Source organism: Arvicanthis niloticus, chromosome 2 (assembly GCF_011762505.2).
Source record: "Arvicanthis niloticus isolate mArvNil1 chromosome 2, mArvNil1.pat.X, whole genome shotgun sequence".
NCBI lineage: Eukaryota > Metazoa > Chordata > Mammalia > Rodentia > Muridae > Arvicanthis > Arvicanthis niloticus.
Genome location: NC_047659.1, coordinates 103454931 through 103477597, shown reverse-complemented (window position 1 = coordinate 103477597; position 22667 = coordinate 103454931). Strand labels below are relative to the sequence as shown.

General features: G+C 43.5%; 1 protein-coding gene and 1 non-coding gene across 6 annotated transcripts in view; both read right to left on the bottom strand.

Moving 5' to 3' along the window:
- Positions 1-22667, bottom strand: part of Shld1 (shieldin complex subunit 1) — a 95740-nt gene that overhangs the window by 42963 nt on the left and 30110 nt on the right. The gene's annotated exons all lie outside the window — the stretch shown is intronic.
- On the bottom strand, positions 7868-7971 carry LOC117704883 (U6 spliceosomal RNA). The gene has a single exon (XR_004606390.1). It is a non-coding gene; the product is annotated as a U6 spliceosomal RNA (small nuclear RNA).

Sequence of the window (22667 nt, the reverse complement as noted above, 5' to 3'; positions counted from 1 at the left end):
GTATAGGGAGGTGCCCACAGAGGCCAGAAGAGGTCATCACAGTCCCTGGAGCTGGAGTTATGGGTAGCTGTGAGCCTCTTGATGTGGGTCACATCTCTTGGAAAAAAACTTGGGTCATCTGCAAGAGGTGCTCTTAACCCAGATTGCTGTCTTTCTGACTTATAAACAGGAAGTCACACAGTGCTTTTGGGGGTCTGGGTTCTTTCACCTATCATTAGCTTGTGACAGTCACTCATGTGTATTGTGACAACCTGTACCACCTGGAGACATTTTCAGTGAAGAACCTATATACTGTGAAGAACCACTACTGACCGTCCATTCCAGTTGTAGCAGCTTCGGCATAGTTTCTGGTCATCTAGTTTCCAGTTATCATTGGCATTGGTGCTGCCAACCATCAGTGGATATGGGTATGTTCCTTTCAGGGATATACCTGGTAGTAGAAGTGTTATGCTCCAGGGAACACACATACTCAGCTTTGGAGGAGATATTGCACACAGGAGGGCAGCTTCTCTGTGAACTAAGGCCTGGCTGCTCTCTTGCCTGCATCCTAATGATGGCATCTTATGCCAGGACTTGAGCAAATATGACCTTTCATCACTTAGGATTAAAAGCACCCAGAGCATTTACCTTAAAAGTGTTACCCGGAAGGGCTGAGAGACCTAGCTTCATTCTCTGGACCCCATATGAAAAGTAGGAGAGACACAACCACCACAAAATTGTCCTCTGACCTCCACAAGCATGTCATGTGTCATGAGTATGTACCCTCGTGCTCCACACCCCCACATCCACCTTAGCACCACACATGCCACTGGGCCATACATACTAAACCATACATTAATAAATAAATATCTTCAGTGTTGGAGAGATGGCTCAGTGGTTAAGAGCACTGACTGCTCTTTCAGAGGTCCTGAATTCAACTCCCAGCAACCACATGATGGCTCACAACCATCTGTAATGGGATCTGATGCCCTCTTCTGGTGTGTCTGAAGAGAGTAACAGTGTATTCACATACAAAAATAAATAAATGAATCTTTCTAAATAAATAAATAAATAAGTATCTTCAAGCCAGGCATAGTGGTTCCTGTCTGTAATCTCAGCACATAAGAAACTGAGGTACAGAGATCACCAAGAGTCCCAGGCCAGTTTGGACTACTGAGTTGCAGGTCAAACTTGGGCTAAAGCAAGATGCTGCCTCAAAACAACAAAAGTTACCTTCACGGATATTCCTTAGGCTTGTTTTTTTTTTTTTTTCCTCCTGAAGAAGAGGCTATTTATCAAGAAGGGCAGAAGAGATAATACTGCAATTAAAAGCAAATTATATCACAGAGGACAAGCTGCTGAGTAAAACACAGCACAATTAAACACAATTAAAACAAAACACAATTAAATCAAAATCAATCAAATAATCCACGTAAACCCAAGCACTAACTGGTAAGCTAATGAAAGAAATTGGGCAGGATGGTGCGTCTAATAGCATCTGCTCCAAACGCCACAGTTCCAGCTTAGGTGACCAGGCAGACAAGAGGCAATTAGTTTTCACAGATGCAGCAGAGTTAATCTTCCCGGTTCATTAGGACCATCTGCTCACTTTATTTTTCCAGATTTTCACTTTATATAATCCTCCTCAGTCCCTTCAAGCTAATTGCCTGCTGTTTTTATATTTGATCAGTATCTTTTCCTAATATGCTCAGTTTATGAGCCTCATAGGGCTTTGTTATCTTAAAGTGCATGTTCAATTTCCTTCCCAGAAGCTTTTTTTTTTTCTGAATATTAAACCTGGGGAGGAAATGACAGATGAAAAGATTATTGGGCCATGCAGGGCTGAAATAAATTGAGGTTTCAAGGCTATGTTGCTGTTTCCTGTTTCCAAAGGCAATTTTTTTTTTTCAGGTTATTAAACATCATTTGTGACCTTTAAAAAGAATTGCCAATCATTAATAAAAAAAATCTGTCACAACAGTTATATTATTTATATAAAATGATATCAATTTTCAGTAAGACTTAAAGCCAATTTACATATATTGAAAATCACTACATAGGCTTGATGTGGTCCAAATTATAACAGAATATATTTTACTTAGCATCACAAATTAAGAAACTACAAATAAAGCTAGGCATGGTGGTGGCACATGCCTTTAATCCCAGCACTTGGGAGGCAGAGACAGATGAATCTCTGAGTTCAAGGCCAGCCCTATCTACAGAGTGAATATCAGGACAGCCAGAGCTACACAGAGAAACGATGTCTCAAAAAAGAAACTAATTACAATAGACAAATGATTACTGGTGAGATGGCTCAGTGAGCACAGGTGCTTCGTGGGAAAGCCTAGTGACCCGAGTTCAATCCCTGGAACCCACAGAAAGGTGAAAAGAGAGGACCAGCCCCAAAGGTTGTCCTTTGACCTCCACACGTGTGTCACAGAACACACACACACAGACATATACACACACAATAAAGAAAATACTTTTTTAAAAGAGAAGAAATATCAATGAAAATACTTATGACTGACTTATTATGTTCTATATACTGTTCTAAGACCTGGAGATTCCATGATGAACAACATGAAAATGGCCTCTGCCCCCATGCCCTCTGGAAAGATCGAGAGGGGACATGTAGAAATTAAATGTGGGTATTAGGAAGGGAAATAAAGAATAGCTAGTTTACACAGGACATGTGATACAGTTAGTACGTGATAAAAAAATGTCGGGACTCCACTGTTGATAGTGGTCACTCCCAGCTGGTAAAGAGTGCCTGCTATGTATGAACCTCCTTTAAGTTTGGAAAGACCACTGCACAGGCAACTTTAGAATGTGGAGATGTATGGTTGTCTGTCATAAGTGGTGATCTAAGGTAGCAATTCCCAGAAGGACCAGCCAGGTCAACACATGAGCCACACCTAGTAAGGTCATAAAGAGTCAGTCACTCGGCTATCATGGCCCCTGACTGGAGGCAGGGGTGGATTGCAGACTAGTTGGGTTGGTTATTTCCAGCATTTCTCCAGACTAGAAAGGTAAGGAATTCTGGGAAAGGAAATGGGCATGGAAGGTGAAGAGATACAGGGGTCATGGTGCAGTGGGTGAGCAGCCATAGAACAGCAGAGTTGTAGAAGAGACACAAGGTTCCCCAGAACAACCTGGCTGCTTGCTACCTGTGCAGACTGTTAAAGTCAAGTCACCTGGAAGAATCTTGCTATTCTATACAAACCCCACCTCAGAGACAAGAAATAATTGTACATAGTCAGCTGAGTAGTAGTCATGTTCAACTAATGACCATATCCAAGTAAACTGCTGGAGACAGGAGGATAGAGGATTCAAAGTCATCCTTGGCTACACAGAGAGTTCAAGGCCAGCCTCGGCTACATGAAATCCTCTGTCCAAACAGACAGATAAGCAAACCATGGTTATGTTCCTAAGGAACCTCACAACATTAAGAAACCTTAAAAATAGCTATTCAACATAGAAAAGGAGAGCTGAGGCTATAGATAAAACTGGGTCATTCTTCCTGTAGTAGCTCAACAATGAAGAGTTGAATTTTGTCACTAGCCACAAATATTAAAGGGCTGGACCACAGACCAACAAGAGAATCAAAAGGAATAAACTAGACAGCAAGAAAAAGTAACCTGTAGCCAGTTCAACAGCCACAAACAGCATAGAAAATCCTCCTTTCTGTCAGCGGGCCTCTGGCCTCCTTCCTCACCCTCCTAGGTATGCCCAGGCCATGAGTAGCCTTCCTTCCTCTAGTCCTGGGTTCCCTCTGGTGCCCCTCTAAGTCCTAAGGGTGCAGAAAGCTCCCATTTAATTTCATAACAGCCAGTGCTCTCTATGCAAATTTCTGAGAGGCTAATTAGCAATCTGTTTAAGGTCTCCTGCAGCAGATAAGATCATGAAAACAGCACTCTGTTAAATGAGGACTGCTTGTGATGTAACAGCCCCATGGCACAGCCCACTACTTGTTTTAAATGGCATTGTGCCATCTTGACCCAGGCAGCCTTTGAGCCCAGTCAGTATGCCTATTAATATCAGAAATAACTTTCCCAGCAAGCACTTCCTTCCCCTAAGGAGAAAGACAGGAAGGGAAGATGCTCCCTGCTCAGACCTCTATCTTTCTCATTTGCACCATGGGCTGCCAAGTGTGCCAGCTCAGCCAAGACTGTAATGAGGAATCTAGTGATGAGTCTTAGAAGCATCATCAGGGGCCTTGCCTCAGAGAGGGGGTGAGATAACAATGCTGGCTGCACTGATGGCCTGACCTAATGCTGCTCTCTCCTGGAATGCCCTTGTGCTGTGTCCCAGGCACAGCAGACAGACAGGGCTGGAGCGGATGGTCCATTTCTGCATTGTTCACTCACTAGCAAAGGCAGGTTACCATGACTACAAGACCACTCAGCTTTTCTGTGTAAGAGGGCAGGTTACACTTGTCAGTCAGTGATGACCCACACGTGCACTTTAACAGGAGCCAAGAAAAACAGGAGCACACTTGTTTCAAAGGAATATGTCTTCTTTAGGTGCAAGACAAGGAGGGAATCAATGTGGTATTTCTTTTTGTTTGTTTGTTTTTTTCATTTTTGTTTTTTTGTTTGTTTGTTTTTCCGAGACAGGGTTTCTCTGTGTAGCCCTGGCTGTCCTGGAACTCACTGTGTTGACGCTGGCCTCGAACTCAGAAATCCGCCTGCCTCTGCTTCCCAAGTGCTGGGATTAAAGGTGTGCGCCAACACTGCCCAGCTCAATGCGGTATTTCTTAAGGCAATGATTTAGGCAAACCATCTTGTGATTTGCAAAGAAGGCTAAGGTCTCTGGTGATTACAGCGCCATCTACACAATCCACAAGAATCAAATCACTGCAGATCTGGGGGGAAAAAATGTCAATGCAAGGGTCTAGAAATGCCAGTGAAATTTTAGGATCCCAAAATAAGCCAGAGAAAGCAAACCTTAATGTCTATGGTTGAAAACTGGGCATTTTGAGTGAGCAGAGTCTCAGCAGTTATGAATGGTTCTTGCTCAACTCTGAGGGCTGGCATTCAGATCCAGTACCATGTAGCAGCTCTCAGAAAACTAGACATTTTGTTGCTAAATTGTTCCTGAAAGTCCCCCTTTAAAATGCAACCTTGGCTAGGGTGGTGGCTCATGCTTTAATCCTGGCATTGGAGCAGCAGAGACAGGCTGATCTTTGTTGAGTTCTGAGCCAGCCTGATCTACATAATGAGTTCCAGGACAGCCAAGCTACATAGTGAAACCCGGCCTAAAAAAATAAATGAATAAACAAACAAATAAAACAAAAGGGAGTTTTCTGATGGCAAGGTGGCCATCCAGGAAGTTTGCTTTTCAGCCTGCTGCTCCATACTACCTGTGCCAGGCTGCTCTGTCTGATGGGTGGGTCTCCCTAAAGTTTTCAGTTAAGGCTGGTAGAGAGGACAGGGGATATTTTTATCTTGCTCTGTCTACCACAAGCACTAGTCCTGAGACAGTTTCCCTAGACACATTCCACTATGAGTCTTTTAACAAACAGATAGACAGTATTTCCAGCCAAGGGTGCCTCCAGGACAGCCAAGCTACACAGTGAAACCCTGCCTAAAAAAAAAATAAGTGAAAAAACAAATAAATAAACAAACAAACAAAAGAAAAGAAAACTCCGTCTTCTGGTGGCAAGGTGAGCATCCAGGAAGTTTGCTTTTCAGCCTGCTGCTCCATATTGTCTTTGTCACTGTTCCATTGCTGTGAAAAAGCACCATGACCAAGGCAGCTTCCAGAAGAAAGTATTTCACTGGGAGCTGGGGAACACACAGTCTCAAGAGCGTTAGTCCACAAGTTGCAGACAGAATTACTGTGAGACCAGACCTGCCTGGCATGGGCTTTTGAAACCTCAAAATCCAACCCCCCTCCTCCTCCAGCAAGGCCACACCGCCTAATCCTTTCCAACAGTTCCACTAACTGAGGACCAAGCACTCAAACACAGGCGCCTAAGGGGGCCATTCTCATTCAAACCACATGTTTATCAAGGAACAATAAAACATGTCATCTAAAAAAGCTTGCAATTGACAGCTCAGAATCTACTAACAGAGCTAGGGAGACAGCTCAGTCAGCACCGGCTCGCCTTGCAGTCATGAGGACCTGATTAGAATCCCCTGAACTCATTCCAAGATGCTGGGCAGGAGTACACACTTGTAATCCCAGTGCTAGGAAGACTGAGACAGGAGGATTGCTAGGACTCACCAGCCAGCCAATCTAGCCTAAATAGTGAGCTCCAGGGCAATGAGAGACCCTGTCTCAAAGGACCTGGACAATATTTCTAAGAAGCTTATCCAAGGCTGTCTAATGTGCACACGGGTATCTACATATTCATCCATATACATGAATATACACATTCAATTTTTTAATCTACTTTTTCTCTGAATGTATGTTCTGGAAAATGACAAACTGTGGGAACAGTAAAGAGAAATGGTTGCTAGAGGCTGAGGCTGAGGCTGAGGGAGAGGACAGGAAGAGCGAGTAGGCAGAGGAAAAACTGTCGCGGTGATAAAGCTATTCTGTGTGACCCGCTGTGCTATGACTTGAAATACCTCCTACAGGGCCCCTGATCTAAATGCCCGCTCTCCACTGGTAGCAAGGGCTGTCCTGGATGGTTGTGGGTACTTAGGGCGACACTTAGTTGGGAGAAACAGGTCCTAGGGGGAGTCACTGGTCTTGGAAGGTTGTCCTTGCCCCTGGGCTCTCCTTTCGCTGCCCTGTCCCCATTCTCTGGAGGAACAACCTTTACCATAGCATCCTGCTTTCTGAGAATCTAGCCAAGCCCATGGGTCCAAGCAATCAAAACAGAAACCTTGAAAATCATGAGCCACAGTAAACTCTTCCTCTTTTAAGTTTTTTTTTTTTTTTTTTAAATGAATTATTTGGTCACAGTTAACGAGAAAGCTAACCAACATAACAACACAGTGGTCAACAGAAATAACTTTACATGTGTCCAAGCCCAGAGGTTGTACCATTCCCAGTGAACACACCTGTGACGTCTGCACTTTGTTGACAGCAATAAGTGTGCCACTGTGGTGGGGAGAGCCGTGCATGTGTGAGAGAGGATGTATATGGGAAATCTCTGTGCTTCCAATTGTGTTATGAACTTTAAAATGCTCTTAAAAGGAAGCTGCTAGGCTGTTAGAAAAGTTCACTTCTGATTCCTTTATTTAAAACAGGCCTTTCTGCCATGGGGATGAACCTCATGAGTCACCTAATATGGTGGTCACTCTTAGAGAACTTGAAATACGGCCACCATGACTCAGGGCCATGGATTTTAGAGTTACGTGGCCTTACATAACTGGTGGTACCATATTGGATAGACTGCTCCAGAACCTCATGGTTCTCCAGCTCAGAATGGAAACTGGATGACCCAAATTCTATTTCTGAGACCTGGCATAAACAGCATGTCATTTACATTTCCAACCTCAGAATTCAGGAAAGAGGCACCATTTGGTACTGCAGCATCTTCTGGCCCAAATAAGCAAGTCTCCAGCAAACCCAGTGGAAGCGTTCCGATTGCACATGACTAGAAATCTCCCTGTGCAGACTGATGTGGGGTAAGATAAAATAACACTTAGGTATGTATGCATTTCAGAGAAAATTTCTTTAAATGCTGCCCAAATAACTCCACTGTTTAGTGGCACCACGGTAGACATGCTCCTGACATGGAAACACACGGAAGGGGGGAAGTCACTCTAACTACCAGTGGGTGGTGACAGGCAGTGGCAATGCTGCCGCTTGACAAAGGGTCCCTGTGCTGCGACACCTGTGCTGCAGAACGCTTATGAAACAAAAAATTTCAAAAAGTAAAAAAAAAAAAATTAATACAGCACTAAAGTGAAGCAATGACTTCCGCATTATTTAAAACATGGGCTGTTCCATTACTTTGCACGTCATCCTTGCGCAGGTGCCGTCCTAGTCTTCTCTGGATCACTCCAGTTTTAGTAAATGTGTTGCGAAGCAAACCCTAACTTAGCTAGTGAGCTAGCTAAGCAGGGCGAGGAACCTGCAGTCAGCCTGATGATCTGGGATCAATACCCAAACCCACACGGTGGGAGACAAGAAGAGACTCTCCTAAGCTGTCACTTACTGAAATATAACACATCACACACACACACACACACACACACACACACAGACACACACACATATACACACACACATCGTTATGTATAATAATTTCAAAAAATTAGATTGCAGGGTTTTGGTAATAAGTCAAAATATGGTAACACATAAATGTGAAGTGAAAACTCGGGGCTGGAGAGCTGCTCAGCAGTTAGGAGCACAGACTGCTCTTCCAGAGGGCCTGTGTTCACAAAACCCACACTGAGGGCTTACAACGGTCTATAACGTCAGTCATGGGGGATCCAATGCCTCTTCTGGCCTCTGTGGGCATAGAGGAATACATAGGAAAACATCCATATACATAAAAGTAATTGTTAAAAAGAAGGATTCAAGGCCAGCCAGGAATATTTGAGACTCAAAACCAAACCAAACCAAAAACAATCACAAACCTCGAGTCAACCAATAGGGGCTAAGGAGGAACTGAGGAGTGATGTTGGTGGCAAGGAGGCTGGGAAGAGGACTGTGTGACAAGAGCAGAGACCACTCACTGTGAGGGCTGGAGGCAGACCAGGCCAGGTGGCAGGGGAGGAGAAAGCTGCTTCTTTTTTTCTCAGTAAATTGAGGAGGAAGCAGAACCCTAGGACGTGGATAACAGGATATGACTTCCTAAACCGAAAACAACCAGCCTCAGATTTGGACAGGAGAGGGCACCAGAGCCCAGCGGGCAGCCCAGCCTACAGCCTGAGACCGGGTCAGGTTATAGCAACCTAGCAGCCTTGAGGGATTTAGAGGCCACATCTTCAGAGACTGGTGGCAGTGGGGTCAGGCACCTCCACTTGCATGCCTCTGGCTTGCCAGGCTGCAGGACTCTGAGGACGGGATCTGCAGCTTCCCCATAGCAGCCAATGAGCCCATGTCTGTGGTTGCTGTTCGTGCCCTGGGAATGTCTCTTCTATGGTGCACTGTCAGTGTTGCTCTCTGTGGCTTACACAGTCTGGCAGAAGTGATGCCCAGGTCCACATACTCATATTCTGTCTGTGTCCCGCTCCCTCTCCTTTTCCCTTTCCCTCTTTCTTTCTCTATCATATTTTGAGGACACTCCGATGCCCTAGAAAGGGATTTCTGGAGAAGAATCGGAGGTTTGAGCTTCTCAGAAGCAGGCTCTCCACCTCTGCCTAGGCTTCAACTTCACCACCGAGGCAGAAGCACCTGGCTAAGCTAAGCCCTCCTGGTTTCTGGCCTCCAAAACTGGGAAACGATCAACATGTGTCACTTTGGTCCATTTGATTTGGGATAATTTCTTATTACCTCTGAGGGCAGCAAACTCCCTAGCCCTTCACACTGAGTACACTACAAAAATCTTCACCAAACCGTATCTTACAGGCTAAATAACAATGTCGGTCATAGATTTCCATATAGTTTTTAAAAACCTAATAATTAGTATGTATGTAATGGGTAGATCCATAATCCATTTTCTCAGCAGATAAAACTCAGATGGTGAGAGTTTTTTTTTTTTTTTTTTTTTTTTTCAGGACTATAAATAGCTATGACATTATTCAATACCTCAGCAGTACACCAGGCTGGCTTTTCCCTCACTAAGCTCTTTGTCCAAATTACCCCCGAGATGAAAGAAAGACCAGGCTGAAGCTGACTAGAGTAATGGCTTCTGCTGTGAGAAGGTAGAGCCTTCAGGCTAAGCCAGCAGACCTACGGTGACAGAAGTAAGAGCATGTGCTAGGTACAGCCAGCAGGTTACTATCACATAAAATTCTCCATGCTTTATTTGATAACTTGCTCATGTTTTTCATTTTGCTTTTAAAGTTCTTTTCAAGTAAAAACAGCTTCTATCATGAATATTTTATATTCTATTTTCCTGGTTATTCATCTCCCAAATGGGTAAGGCTACCTTTACCTTACACTTCATCCCCAGGAGACAGCATGGTGCCTGGCATAAGTGCTCACTAACATCTGCTAAATGAAGACACTGAGTTTGTCCAGCCGGCCAGTCAAAGAACACCTGTTGATACCTATGTATAACAAAAGCTGCCAGGCCTATAAAGCTTAACCTGATCTATACTTACATGTGCTCACATGGACTCACCCCAACACTTTTGGTTTGTGGCTTTCCGGTGGTTTTATTAAATTTGAGTTTAAAAAAAAATTTTAAGATAGTTTCTCTATATAGACCCGGCTGGCCTTGAATTTATACAGAGACCCACCTGCCTCTGCTTCCTGAGTACTGGGATTGAAAGCATGTGTCACCAAACCCAGCCTAAATTCTGACTTTTAAAAGTCACAGAACCCGTGCAAACACTTTACAAAGAGAGCATTACTAGCTTTCAGCTACAAAATACTCACAAGCCCTATCTCATATTTGCTACTTTCTGTCATTTTTCGGGCATAAGCACAAAGGTTTAAACAGCGCTTGTGGTTCCTGGGGCATCTGAAGTCAAGAAGGGGTCACTGGATGCTTACCATACTCCATGAGGTCAAAGTGATGACCAAGATGGGCACTGTGGTTACGAAAAACTGGGTGTGGAAAGACTCATCTTCAATATCGTCAAATTCTTCTATAATCAGAGTATGTTTGCTTTAAAATTGGTGTGTATAGACTTTAAAACTGGAAGAAAATACTGGAGTTCCTGTCAGAGAGGAGGTAGCTTAAGGAAGGAGAGCATGGCTGACGGAGTCAGGAACAATGAGCGCAGGAACTGGCACGCAGGCCGCAGTACACAGGCGCACAGCTGTGCTCTGCAGCCTAGTTCAGAGGATGCTCTGACGGGCTCTGTCTGAGTCTCCGCACAGAAAGCTTTGCTTCTGAACCCTCTGTTTCCTGATCTGTAAAATACTCACACGGGGGTCCTCGTTTGGAAGAGGGGGGAGATTACATGAGACAATACATTGTCCTTAGGCTATAGAGCAAGATCGAGGTCAGGCTTGGCTACATGACACCTTGCCTTAAAAAAAGATACACAGTCCCAAGGCTGGAGGGTGGCTCAGCGGTTATGAGCACTTGCTGCTCCAGGACCCGGGTTCAGTTTCTAGCGCCCACAGCACAACCATCTCTAACTTCAGTTCCAGGAGATCAGTGTCTGCTTGCACTTACTTTCTCCTTTTACACAGAAAACTGGCATTTTAGTCACAGAACTCACTTGATAAGCAAAAGAAAATATACTAATTTACTTTCTTGTTTTCTTAACATTTATTTATTTTGAGGTCAGAGGTCAGAGAACAATATTGTGAAGTGGATTTTCTTCTATGTCAGTTTTGGGGACTGAACTCCAATTGTCAGGCTCAGTGACAAGTACCTTTGCCTGTCTGGGCCATCTCCCTGGTCCTTTCCTAATTCCAGACACATTTGTCCAGATTCTACATTATTAGAGGCTTTTGCTGGTCGTCTTATGTGAACTGAATGTCCTCCCCATCTCAGATGCTGCCCCAGCCCATCTCTAATACTGTTTATGAACTGGTCCCCCCATCTCTAATTCTGCTTTCCTTTTCCTCATAACACATCTGATACACATCTTTATTTAATTGTCTATCTCCCTCTTCCATGTAGAACTGGAAAAGCTCCTGGGATAGTTTGAATTCTTATTTTATCCACTGTCTCCCCTGTGCCATGTACAAGGCCTAAAGACTCCGTGATGCTCAACAGCATTTCTTAACAACTAGATGAACAACATCTACTATGCTGTAAGAAACCCAGTCACGAGGGTCAGGTACATGTCCCAACATAATATGAAAAGAACTCAGTACAGTAGCAAGAAATAATATCCAGTGATAGTAATTCACACAGCAAAACCAAAGCTCACTTGCCTGGTAGCCAGTTTTATAAAGCAGGGAGACCAGGTTACTGATTATCTCAGATCTAGCAAACATGACCCATAACACTTTATAGAAAACCCTCAGGGGTGGAACAGAGGGACAGCCTTGACTGTCTTCCAGAGTCCACTCAACACTGACTGGTAAAAGACTTCTAGACAAGACTGTATGCATAGACTCTGAGCAACAGTTATCAATATTTTTTACATCCTCTGTCTTGGCTAATAAGCATCCAACACAAGAAGCAGTTCAATATGCTAGCTCCCTCAGACTCCCTCAGGCGCTGGCCTGGAGACAGGTCTCACCAGCCAGCACCGAGCAAGAAAAGCCAGGACTACAGAAGGCTGATTTTTATTTTGGGATTTTTCATTTTAGATATGCAAATATCAATTTTTCTAGAAATAGTGATAGGGTTGTGAGGCGAATGATGTTTTAAAACTCTTTCCTTAGAAAATAAAAGTATTACAGAAATCTATATAGATCTTTAAATTTAAAAAAAGAAAAGAGGTTAGATGTGTGTCATCTCACTTAATCCTCATAGCAACTATCAGCATCAGTATCATTCCACAGATGAGAAAAGTATGAGTGAGAATTATCTACCATGGGTCACAGGCAAAGAGAGGCAAGAGAAGTTAATGCAAGCTCCCAGACATAATCCATTTATTGGTTATTCTATTGCTAATGAGATATCAGCTCAGCATCAGTACCCCCAATGTCAGAGAGACCAGCTCAGCATCAGTACCCCCAATGTCAGAGATATCAGCTCAGCATCAGAACCCTCAATGTCAGAGATACCAGCTCAGCATCAGTACCCCCAATGTCAGAGATACCAGCTCAGCATCAGTACCCCCAATGTCAGAGATATCAGCTCAGCATCAGAACCCTCAATGTCAGAGATACCAGCTCAGCATCAGTACCCCCAATGTCAGAGATACCAGCTCAGCATCAGTACCCCCAATGTCAGAGATACCAGCTCAGCATCAGTACCCCCAATGTCAGAGATATCAGCTCAGCATCAGTACTCTCTGTGTTAGAGAAGATTGTTTGCAGGAGGAATTTACAATGGCTTTTGTCCAGTTTTTATCCGGTTTGTGACAAGAAGCCTTTTAAAAATTGTTCTAGTTAGTTTGTATCAACTGGACACATGCCAGGGTCATCTGGGAAGAGATAAATTTAATGAGAAAACGCCTCCATCAGATTGGCCTACAGGCAAGCCTATGGGACACTTTCTTGATTTATGATATATGATATTTCTTGTTTAATGATTGATGGGGGATGGTCTGGACCATTATGTGCAGTGCCACCCCATGGCAAGTTGTCCTGGAAGGTATAAGAGAGCAGGCTGAGCAAGCCATGAGAGCAAGCCAATAAGCAGCGCTCCTCCATGGCCTCTGCTTCTGTTCCTGCCCTGATTCCCTCAGAGTTGCAGTGTGACCTGGAAGTTGCAACAAACCCAGGAGATGAAACAACCCCTTTCCTCTACAGGCTGTTTTCAGTCAAGGTGTTTATCACAGCAACAGAGACAGTAACGAGGACACAGAGCACATGATTTCTATGTGGTTAGGTCAGGCCTCCGCACCTCCACTCCCTTGTCCTGTGACCTGCTGAGATCACAGGAGGAACATACTTTGAGAGTAAGGGAAACTATGAAGACCTCTGTTCCTAAACTGTTACAGAGACCAAGGCCTGGGGCATTTCTCTAAGCTCTGATCTCTGTATCTTTAATTAGAGGAAAATAGCCCCTTCACAGCTCTCTTCCTGCTTTGCGTGTGGCTCAGAGCTCAGTAAATGTTTATCTAAGTTATTTGTGCAAATGAATTGATGCAGACTGACTACTGAAGTGGCAATGGCGGCTGGGGCAATCTTATCATTAAGTTAGAACTGCTTGGAGTTGGACGTCCAGATTCAAAGTATGAGGTGGTCTTAAAAGCCAGAACATCTGCAGAGTTTGATGGTAGATAGATAAAGGATATGTCTCTGGTGCTTCAAAAGTACAAGTTGAACAGAACATCTGTGTGTGCCTACTGCCAACCAGAGAGTCTCCTGGCCCCAAGAGCACATCTGCAGTGGCAATGATGCAAGAGTTTAAGACTTACAGTCACCACAGACTTGCAGGCAAATGCCCTTATTCACATGCACATGCAAAATAATGCAAAAATAATTACGTAGTCCTGCAGCTATTTAGAACACCGATCTGCTGATTGCCATCTAGCCCAGTGTCAGTACCCTCCACCACAGCATCGGTTCCCTTAGTTAGTAGTCTGCATCTAGGGCAGCCTCTTACTGAATAATACATTTTTGACAAAAGCACAATTCAGACAAAAATAGGCAACAAATAAACAAACACAAACAAAACAAACAAAAACAAAACCAGAGTGACAGTGAGGCCTCAGTGAACAGCAGTAACTGATGGGAAAGCCACTGAACACTGAAGAACCTCTACCCACCAGATGCCAGTAGGACACTCAAGGTTCTAACAATCATAAGTATTGGGTCCCGCTGTGCCTGCTGGGAGCTGAGACTGGCCCTAATTGAGTTACCTTCACAGCCCACAAGGTTGTTGTAAAATATAGGGTCACAGAGGAAACCATCCCCCTGGAGCTGCTGAGGGGCAGCTGCACTGGGCCTGTCCTTGTGGTAGAACGGCAGTGCTGTCAGGGGCAAGTTGGACCATGGTATTGGAGGCTGCCATGACCTTGTGACCGCTATACCTCACCCGATGCCGCTACTCGGTTATCTAACTGTAGAACTAAAATATAAAGGAAAATAGGGAGCTTAGCTGTGAGCCCAGGGTAAGTTTAGTTACCCTAAACTATGTATGTATGTGTGTGTGTATATATATATATATATATGTGTGTGTGTGTGTATATACAGTATATACATACATACATAGTATATATATATATATATATATATATATATATATATATATATATACTATATTAGAATTTCCTTAATGACACCATATAGACGGATGCTCTCAGAAATGACTCTCAATTGTGGTTCTCAGGTTTCCTAATGCTGTGACCTTTAATATAGTCCCTCACGGTTTGGCGACCCCCAACCATAACACTGTTTAGTTGCTATTCCTAACTATAATTTTGCTACTGTTATGAATTGTAATATAATATCTGATATGCAGGACATCTGATATTGTGAGCCCAAAGGGTTGGAGAACCACAGGTTGGGAACCACTGCTCTAAACTGTAGCTCATGTTCATTTCAAGGAACTGTGTGGGTTTCCTACTTTTGTACAGACATGTACAACCAGACCCTTTCTATTTAGCTACATTATTCGGTAACTTTCAAAAGCTGTCATCACTTATAAATCACTTATAAATACAATCACTTATAAATACAACTTTGGAAAGAGAAGACCGCCCAACACTTCTCACCTCCTCCTATGAGAAGTTACTCTTGCACCTCCGCCTTTGCAAGTGCCACCGAGTATGTCACAGCTCTGTCCCTACACCTCAGCAACTCAAAAACAAAACAAAACAAAAAGCCACCCTTAAGTTCCTGTGTGGGGTGTTAATTTGATGCTCTAAAAAAAAAATTTCACCAAGCTTAGCTTCTAACAAAACTGCATTCTAATGGCATCTGAAATGTAAATAAAATATCCAATAAAAATAAATTTTAAAAAACTGTATTCTAAATATACATACATGTGGGATATGTATGTGTTCATGTGTGGGTACATGAATGTGCACGTGTGCATATGTGTAAAAGCCAGAGACCAGCACTGGGTGTTTTCTCCCATTGTTCCCAGCCTACTTTACTACTTTTAGTTATATGTGTTTATGTCCAGGGACATGGGGATGTGTGTACAAGTGTCCATGGGGCCAGAACCGGCCTCCTGTTTGGAGCTGGAGTTCCAGGTTCTGACTGACCCACATGGGGCTCCTGGGAACTGACTCCAGTTACTCCAGTTCTCTGCAAGAGCAGCGAGTGTTCTTAAATGCTAAGGCATCTCCCCTGCCCCATACCTTATGCTTTGTGACAACAACTCTAACCAAACGTGGAGCTCAACAATTCTGCTAAGCTAGCTGGTAATGAGCTCCTGGGATCCACCTGTGACCCCCCGCCCTCCCCCCACACACACCACAGCACGGGGATGACAACCACGTTCAACTGCAGCGGCTTTCATCTGGGTGTTGGGGATAAGAACATAAGAACGTGGGTTCTCTCACCTTGCAAAGCAGGCACTTTACTGAGTGAGCCATCTCCCTAGTGCTACCCCTCCCCCTTTCTGAGATAACTCATTCTATAGTCTAGGCAGACTTAGGACTCATAACAATCCTCCTGCTAATATATATATATATATAGTATATATATATATATATTATATACATATATATATGTATATAATGCATATATACATATATATATGTTTATAGCACATTTTTGAGATGATCTTTTGTTAGTTATTGGGCTTCATATAAAATCTGCTAAACTGGCAATACTTGACATATAGCAATAGATCTTTCAGGTTTGACTCTATCAATGAAACATTTATTCACTGAATGCACTGACTGAGATGCATGTATGAGGAGATCCGATACTGTCAGTGACAGTGAAAAGCTGGGCAACTGAACATCCATCTTGTATCATTCACCACATCAGATAAATCATGATCAAACACACACTACACTGCAATGCTGTGCAGCCATGACAACAGGAGCACTCCATGCACTAGTGTGACAGGACGCCCTGCCACAGGGAATGAGAAGGACACGGTGATGTCAGGGGAAGCTGGTTTTCCTGGCAGTACTCAGACCAGGGCCTCACACATGCTAGACAAGGACTCTCCCACTGAGCCACAGCCCGGGGCTACCCCCCATATGCTTTTAAAACCCGATGCGCTGTTCGTGCATCTAAACACACAGGTACCTCGACACATTTGTTTGTATGAATACACTTATAGGTGCAGGGAAGCAACTCAAAAGACTTACAAAGTTGTTTACGGAGATGCTTCTTAGGTTTAATTTTATATTTTGCTGTAACATTTACTTTTTTCTATTTTTTAAAAGAAAGAAGTAAAACTTTATTATTAAAAACTGCTGTGGCACTAGAGCTGTCTCAGTGGTTAAGAGCACTGGTTGCTCTCACAGAGGCCTGGGTTTGGTTTCCAGGACTCAAAGAGTGGTTCACAACCATCTCTAACTCCAGTTATAGGGAATCCAATGCTCTTCTCTGCCCTCTGAGGGCACTAGGCATGCACATAGTGTATATACATACATGCAGAAAAAAACATTCATATATACATATACATAAAATAAAACAAAATAAACAAACCTAAAACAAATGTACACACAAAGCTGCCAGAAGTAGTGGTTCCTACCCGTAATCCTAGTACTTGGAGACCCAGCTGAAGCAGGGAGATTTCAGTGAATTCAAGGCTAGCTTGAACTATCTAGTGAGATCTCATCTAAACACAAACAGGGCTGTTGAGATAGCCCAGTAGCTAAATAAAGCCTGATAACCTGTTTTTGACCCCTGGGCCCACGTGTTGGAAAGAGAGAAATGACTACTCCTATAACTTGTCTCTGACCTCCACATGTACACCTCACCCCACACATTAAACAAACAAATATGTATTTTAAAAGCAAACAAAATAAACGAACTTGGGCTGGCAATATAGCTCAGTGGCGCAGTGATTGCCTAGCATACGTAAGACCTTGGATTTGATTCCAAGCAAGCACACACACACACAACCCAAACAAAACCAGACTAACTTTACCACAAATGCTACGGCTATCACGCCTATACCTACGTAAAGGCCTCTTTCCCAAATCTAGCAGAAGTGATTCTACAACAGGAAGACTTTAGCTATGTTCTTATACAGCTTATTGTCTGAACTCATTTCTACCTTTTAAGAAGCATAAAGTCTTTCTTCTCTCTCTCTCCTTCCTTCCAAGCACAACTTCTTTTTTCTCCTCCTCCTCTTCCTCCTCTTCTTCTTCTTCCTCCTCTTCTTCCTCTTCCTCCTCTCCTCCTCCTCCTCCTTCTTTTCCTTTCTGTCTGTTGTTTTTGTGGTGCTGTGGAATCAAACCAGGGACCCAGCACACATGCTAGTCAAGCACTGGACTGCTGAGTTGCACCCCAGCAGCTGTGGAAGCATGTGGTCTGAGGCTTGAGCTTCATTCCCCTAAGGGAACTTGAAGGGGTATCCTTCCAACACTGTTAAAATAATCCCTGAAACCACGACTTGGGACAATCAGAAACATCCTACAGAAACAGCATAGAAGAACTGGAGTGCAGAGTATTTTCAGAAGTCAGGAATGTGTATTACACTTCCAAATTTAATTTTACTGTTGTCTTTTGAGATAGTGTTTGGCTGTCCTGAACCAAATTTAATTAAAAACAAAGTAACATCACTGTGCCAACTTTACATCGTAATTCAACATAACCAACATGGCCAAGAGTTGTCCACAGCCCAACACAGGAGGGCACACAAAGCAAAGGCCAGGAAGAGGTTCAGCTCTGCAGAGCTCCAGCTGACAGTGGTGCACACTGCCCTGGTTCAAGACCACCAGCCAACTAATCTGGTTAATGTAATCATGAATGAAGCAATTCAAGAAAGAAAAATGTAAAGGTTTGAAGACCAGTCATTTACTATTAAGTACAAATCTCAAGTCTTTAAAGACACCATGTTGTCTTGCTGGAGAGGGTAGAGACAAAAGGCTGGCAGCCATCACAGCCACTACCCTGTACTTTCCCTAGCCCTGGATTTCCTAATTCATATACATTGGACACACAGAAACAAAAACTCATACATAAGTAGGGAAATATTGATGTCTTAGCTGATCTGCACACCATAATCAGGCAAGATGGCTGAAGTCAACTTTCCTGTCACTCTGTAATGACGCAGTAATGCTGTGTCCATGACCAGAAGTGGGCAAGAATACCTGAAAGCTAGCATGGTGGCTCAGGCCTATAATCCTAGCTCTCAGCAGGCATAGGCAGGAGGATTACAGCAAATTCAAGGCCAGCTTCTACTACAAAGTGAGTTACAGCCCAGCTTGTGCTACAATAGCAAGATCTTGTCTCCAGAACCAGAAGAACATGAAAGGCCCTGGGCCTACACTGTTATTATTCTATCATAATTCCACTGTTGGGGCTGGGGAGGTGGCTCAATGGTTAAAAGCAATGGCTCTTCTCCAAAGGACCCAAATTCAATCCCCAATAGCCACAGAGACTCACAAAACAAGTCTCAGGGTATACAACACCCTCTTCTGGCCTTCCCAGACATTGCAGTCATACATTACAATGACATTCATGCTAGAAACATACACACGTATCACGCACTCTCTCTCTTTCCATATATAATTATATAGTAGAAAAATATACCTTTATACATAGAATAATTTAGCTTCAAATAAACCAAACAGTAGAAATATATATATATATATATATATATATATATATATATATATATATATATTCTTTCTATATATCAGTATGTAAAGAGAGAATACATATATATCTATATGTATTGGGTTTCTTTTTTTTTTTAAGTTTTTTCCAGACAGGGTTTCTCTGTGTAGCCCTGGCTGTCCTGGAACTCACTCTGTAGACCAGGCTGGCCTCGAACTCAGAAATCTGCCTGCCTCTGCTTCCCAAGTGCTGGGATTAAAGGTGTGTGCCACCACTGCCCATCTTATGTATTGGTTTCTTTGAAGTTAAATTTAATTCCTTCATAAACTGTTAGGTAGTTTGTCAAAACTGATACCAGACTCATGAAGTTAGAATCGATGAAAAGGCATAAATTACAGATAATATAGATGCTTCTCAACTTCCGGTTGTGCTATACCTTAATAAATACACTCACAGTAATTTGGAAGCATCATAAATCACAAGTGCACTTAATGAATCTAATCTTCTGGACATGCTGTATCAGCAACACAGTGTGCTGTGGAACCCCAGCAGGACTGACTGGGCACCATCACTCTTTGTCATTGGCCAACATCATGGCAGACTACTTAACACTGGGAAGATCCAAATTCAAAATTCCTGATTTCTACTGAATGTGAGCCAGTTTTGCACCACTGTGAAGCTGAAAAACTTTACGCACAGGGTGGATAAGCTGAAGATCTTTGGAGGAAAACACGACTGCTTCCCTGAGGACGGGACACACAGAAGGGAGGGGCGAGCACAGTCAACAGGAGGATGGAAGTACGAGCCAGGCGTCCATATATCACAGACCACTGAGTGTGTTACACTGTCATTGTTCTCAGCACTGCAACACCTAACAGAAACAACCTCAGGCAGGACAGGTTTACACTGGGTCCCTGTTTGCCGAGCCTGGTGTGGCCCTGGTAAGGACAGAATGACATGGTTCCTGCCCCTGGGACAAGGCCTTGGAGTGAGCCTCCACAAGTGTGGATGGCTGCTATGGGCGTAAGGCTTGTTTGTATAATAATATACATACTTTCACATTCCCTCAAGGAATGTCTGGTTAACCTTAAGGACTCCATGATATCTGAGACAGCATTAGACTGGGAAGCAAAGGTGTGGCTACTGTCTCAGAAAAACTGGTAATCGCTTCAGGATAGCCCTTAAGGCTACGGGAAAGAGCTCTAGATACACGAGTTTGAAAACATATCATTTCTCAACTATGCAAAATATAAAGATCCAATATGAATTATGAGGGGCTTCATAAATCTAAAGAAACAGAGGCAGCTGCACTAATGAGCCAGTTTGTCAGAAAGATACAAAAGCAGGCAGATTCCTGAGTTCAAGGTCAGCCTGGGACAGAGCGAGGTTAGGCCTAGGTGTGGTAGAAGGGTAATCTCAGGACAGGTCCCACCCAGCTGGTTTAGCTGTGTGTAATGGAGGCCTGAAGATCTCTGAATTCTTCTGCAACGCTAAGAGGAAATGTGTGCTTGCTGTTTCCTAAGAATCAAAGGGCTGGGGCCACAGGATACTAATTAATAGGATAATCACAGGGTACCTGGAATAAATAACTGGACTGATATGTAAATTAAAACTGGGCTTTTGATCTACATGAGAGGAGCTAGCAGAAAGCAATAGCAGTTCTTAGATTTTCTCTCGTGAGAACAGAGCTGTCTGGAGCTCTCTGGAGGGCAACATAGCTCTTCAGGAATTTTTTTTTCTTAACAGGATTTCTGACTTGGTGAGAAGATCCAATAATTTTTTATAGCAGCTTTTCTGATTTTGGTCAGAAAATACATGAGTTATCCAGATAGCTTTTAGGGTTTTTACTAGCAGAGAGAGCTGTCTCAAACACAGGGTTTTTAGAATAGCAAGAAAAAGCTGTCTAGAACATAGCACAACACAGAGAGAGCACAGTCTGGAGGCCATCTCAGCAGAACCCACGATTTGACCTCGAGTCTTTCTTTCCATGCTCCCGGACATCCCTCCTCTCAGAACCCCTCTCCATGCTGAGGCTGGTCCCTGGCACCTGTTCTAGACAGTACAGACCATCTTGGTGGGTAAGGCTTTGGCTGAGGTGTGTCAGTCAGTGTTGGAGCCAGCAGAGGCAGCTCCTGACAGGAAGCAGAGAGGGCTCAGGCTGCAGTGGTGTTAGACTGTACGTCTTTCAGCCAGGTAGGCCTTATATCCCAAACCTCCCCATAGTGGTCTCTGCTAGGAAGAACCAAGTGTTAAAACATAGGAACCTGTGGGTGGCATTTCACATGGAAACTGTAACAAGTAATTGTTACATGAGAGGTCAGTGGAGTGGGAGGTAAGCTTCTCTCTCACCCACTGTGTCCAGCTTCACCAAGTAGTGTTATTTGAGAATGCACACACAGAAATGAGGCCTAAAGACATTAAGAACTTGCCTAAGAACACCAGGTGGAAACAGTGGTTCTCAGCTTTCCTAATGCTGTGACCCTTTAAAACAGCTCCTCATGTGGTGGTGACCCTCTACCATGTAGTTACTTTCATTGCTTCTTTATAACTGTAATTTCGATACCGTTATGAATGTAACATAACTATCTGATGTGCAGGATGTGATATGTGACCCCGTGAGGGTTGTTCCACCTTGCAAAGGAGTCTTAACTGAGGAATGAAGGGCACCAGGCCCCGCCATCAGTCTGCTGTATTAAGCTCACTTCTGTCTGATTACAAATTTGACAGAAAAGTCAAACATTTATATTCCTGTTTTGTCTGTCCCAGTTTTCTTTTACCTTTCCAAAACAATTAACAGCTAAACATGGTGATGGATGCAATCTAAACACGAGGAGGCTGAGGCAAGAGGATCAAGTTTGAAGTCAGTGAGGCCTCTACAGTAAGTTCCAGGCCAGCTTGGGTGAGATCTACCTTAAGAAAAAGATCCCACACCTAGGAAGTGGAACTGTTCAAGACCAGCTGGGCATGGCGGCAAAAGCAGATGGATGTCTATAAATTTGGGGCTAGCCTGGTCTACCTGACAAATTTTAGGATAGCCAGAGCTACAAAATAAAGAAACCCTGTTTCCCCCCCCCCCCCAAAAAAAAGGTGTAAGTTTGAGGCCATCCTTGGCTACTTAGTGAATTCAAAAGGCTAGCCTGGGCTTCCTGAGATGTAGTATAGGAAGAAAGACATAAACATAAGACTTCTAGAGAGACTTAATTTCTTTCTTTTCTCTTTTCTTTTCTTTTCTTTTCTTTTCTGTTCTCTCTCTCTCTCTCTCTCTCTCTCTCTCTCTCTCTCTCTCTGTGTATGTGTGTGTGTGTGTGTGTGTGTGTGTGTGTTGCATGCGGACATGCACTTGCAGAGGCTGGAGGAGGATAGTGGATGTCCTCTTCAGTCTCTCCGATGTGTGCCCT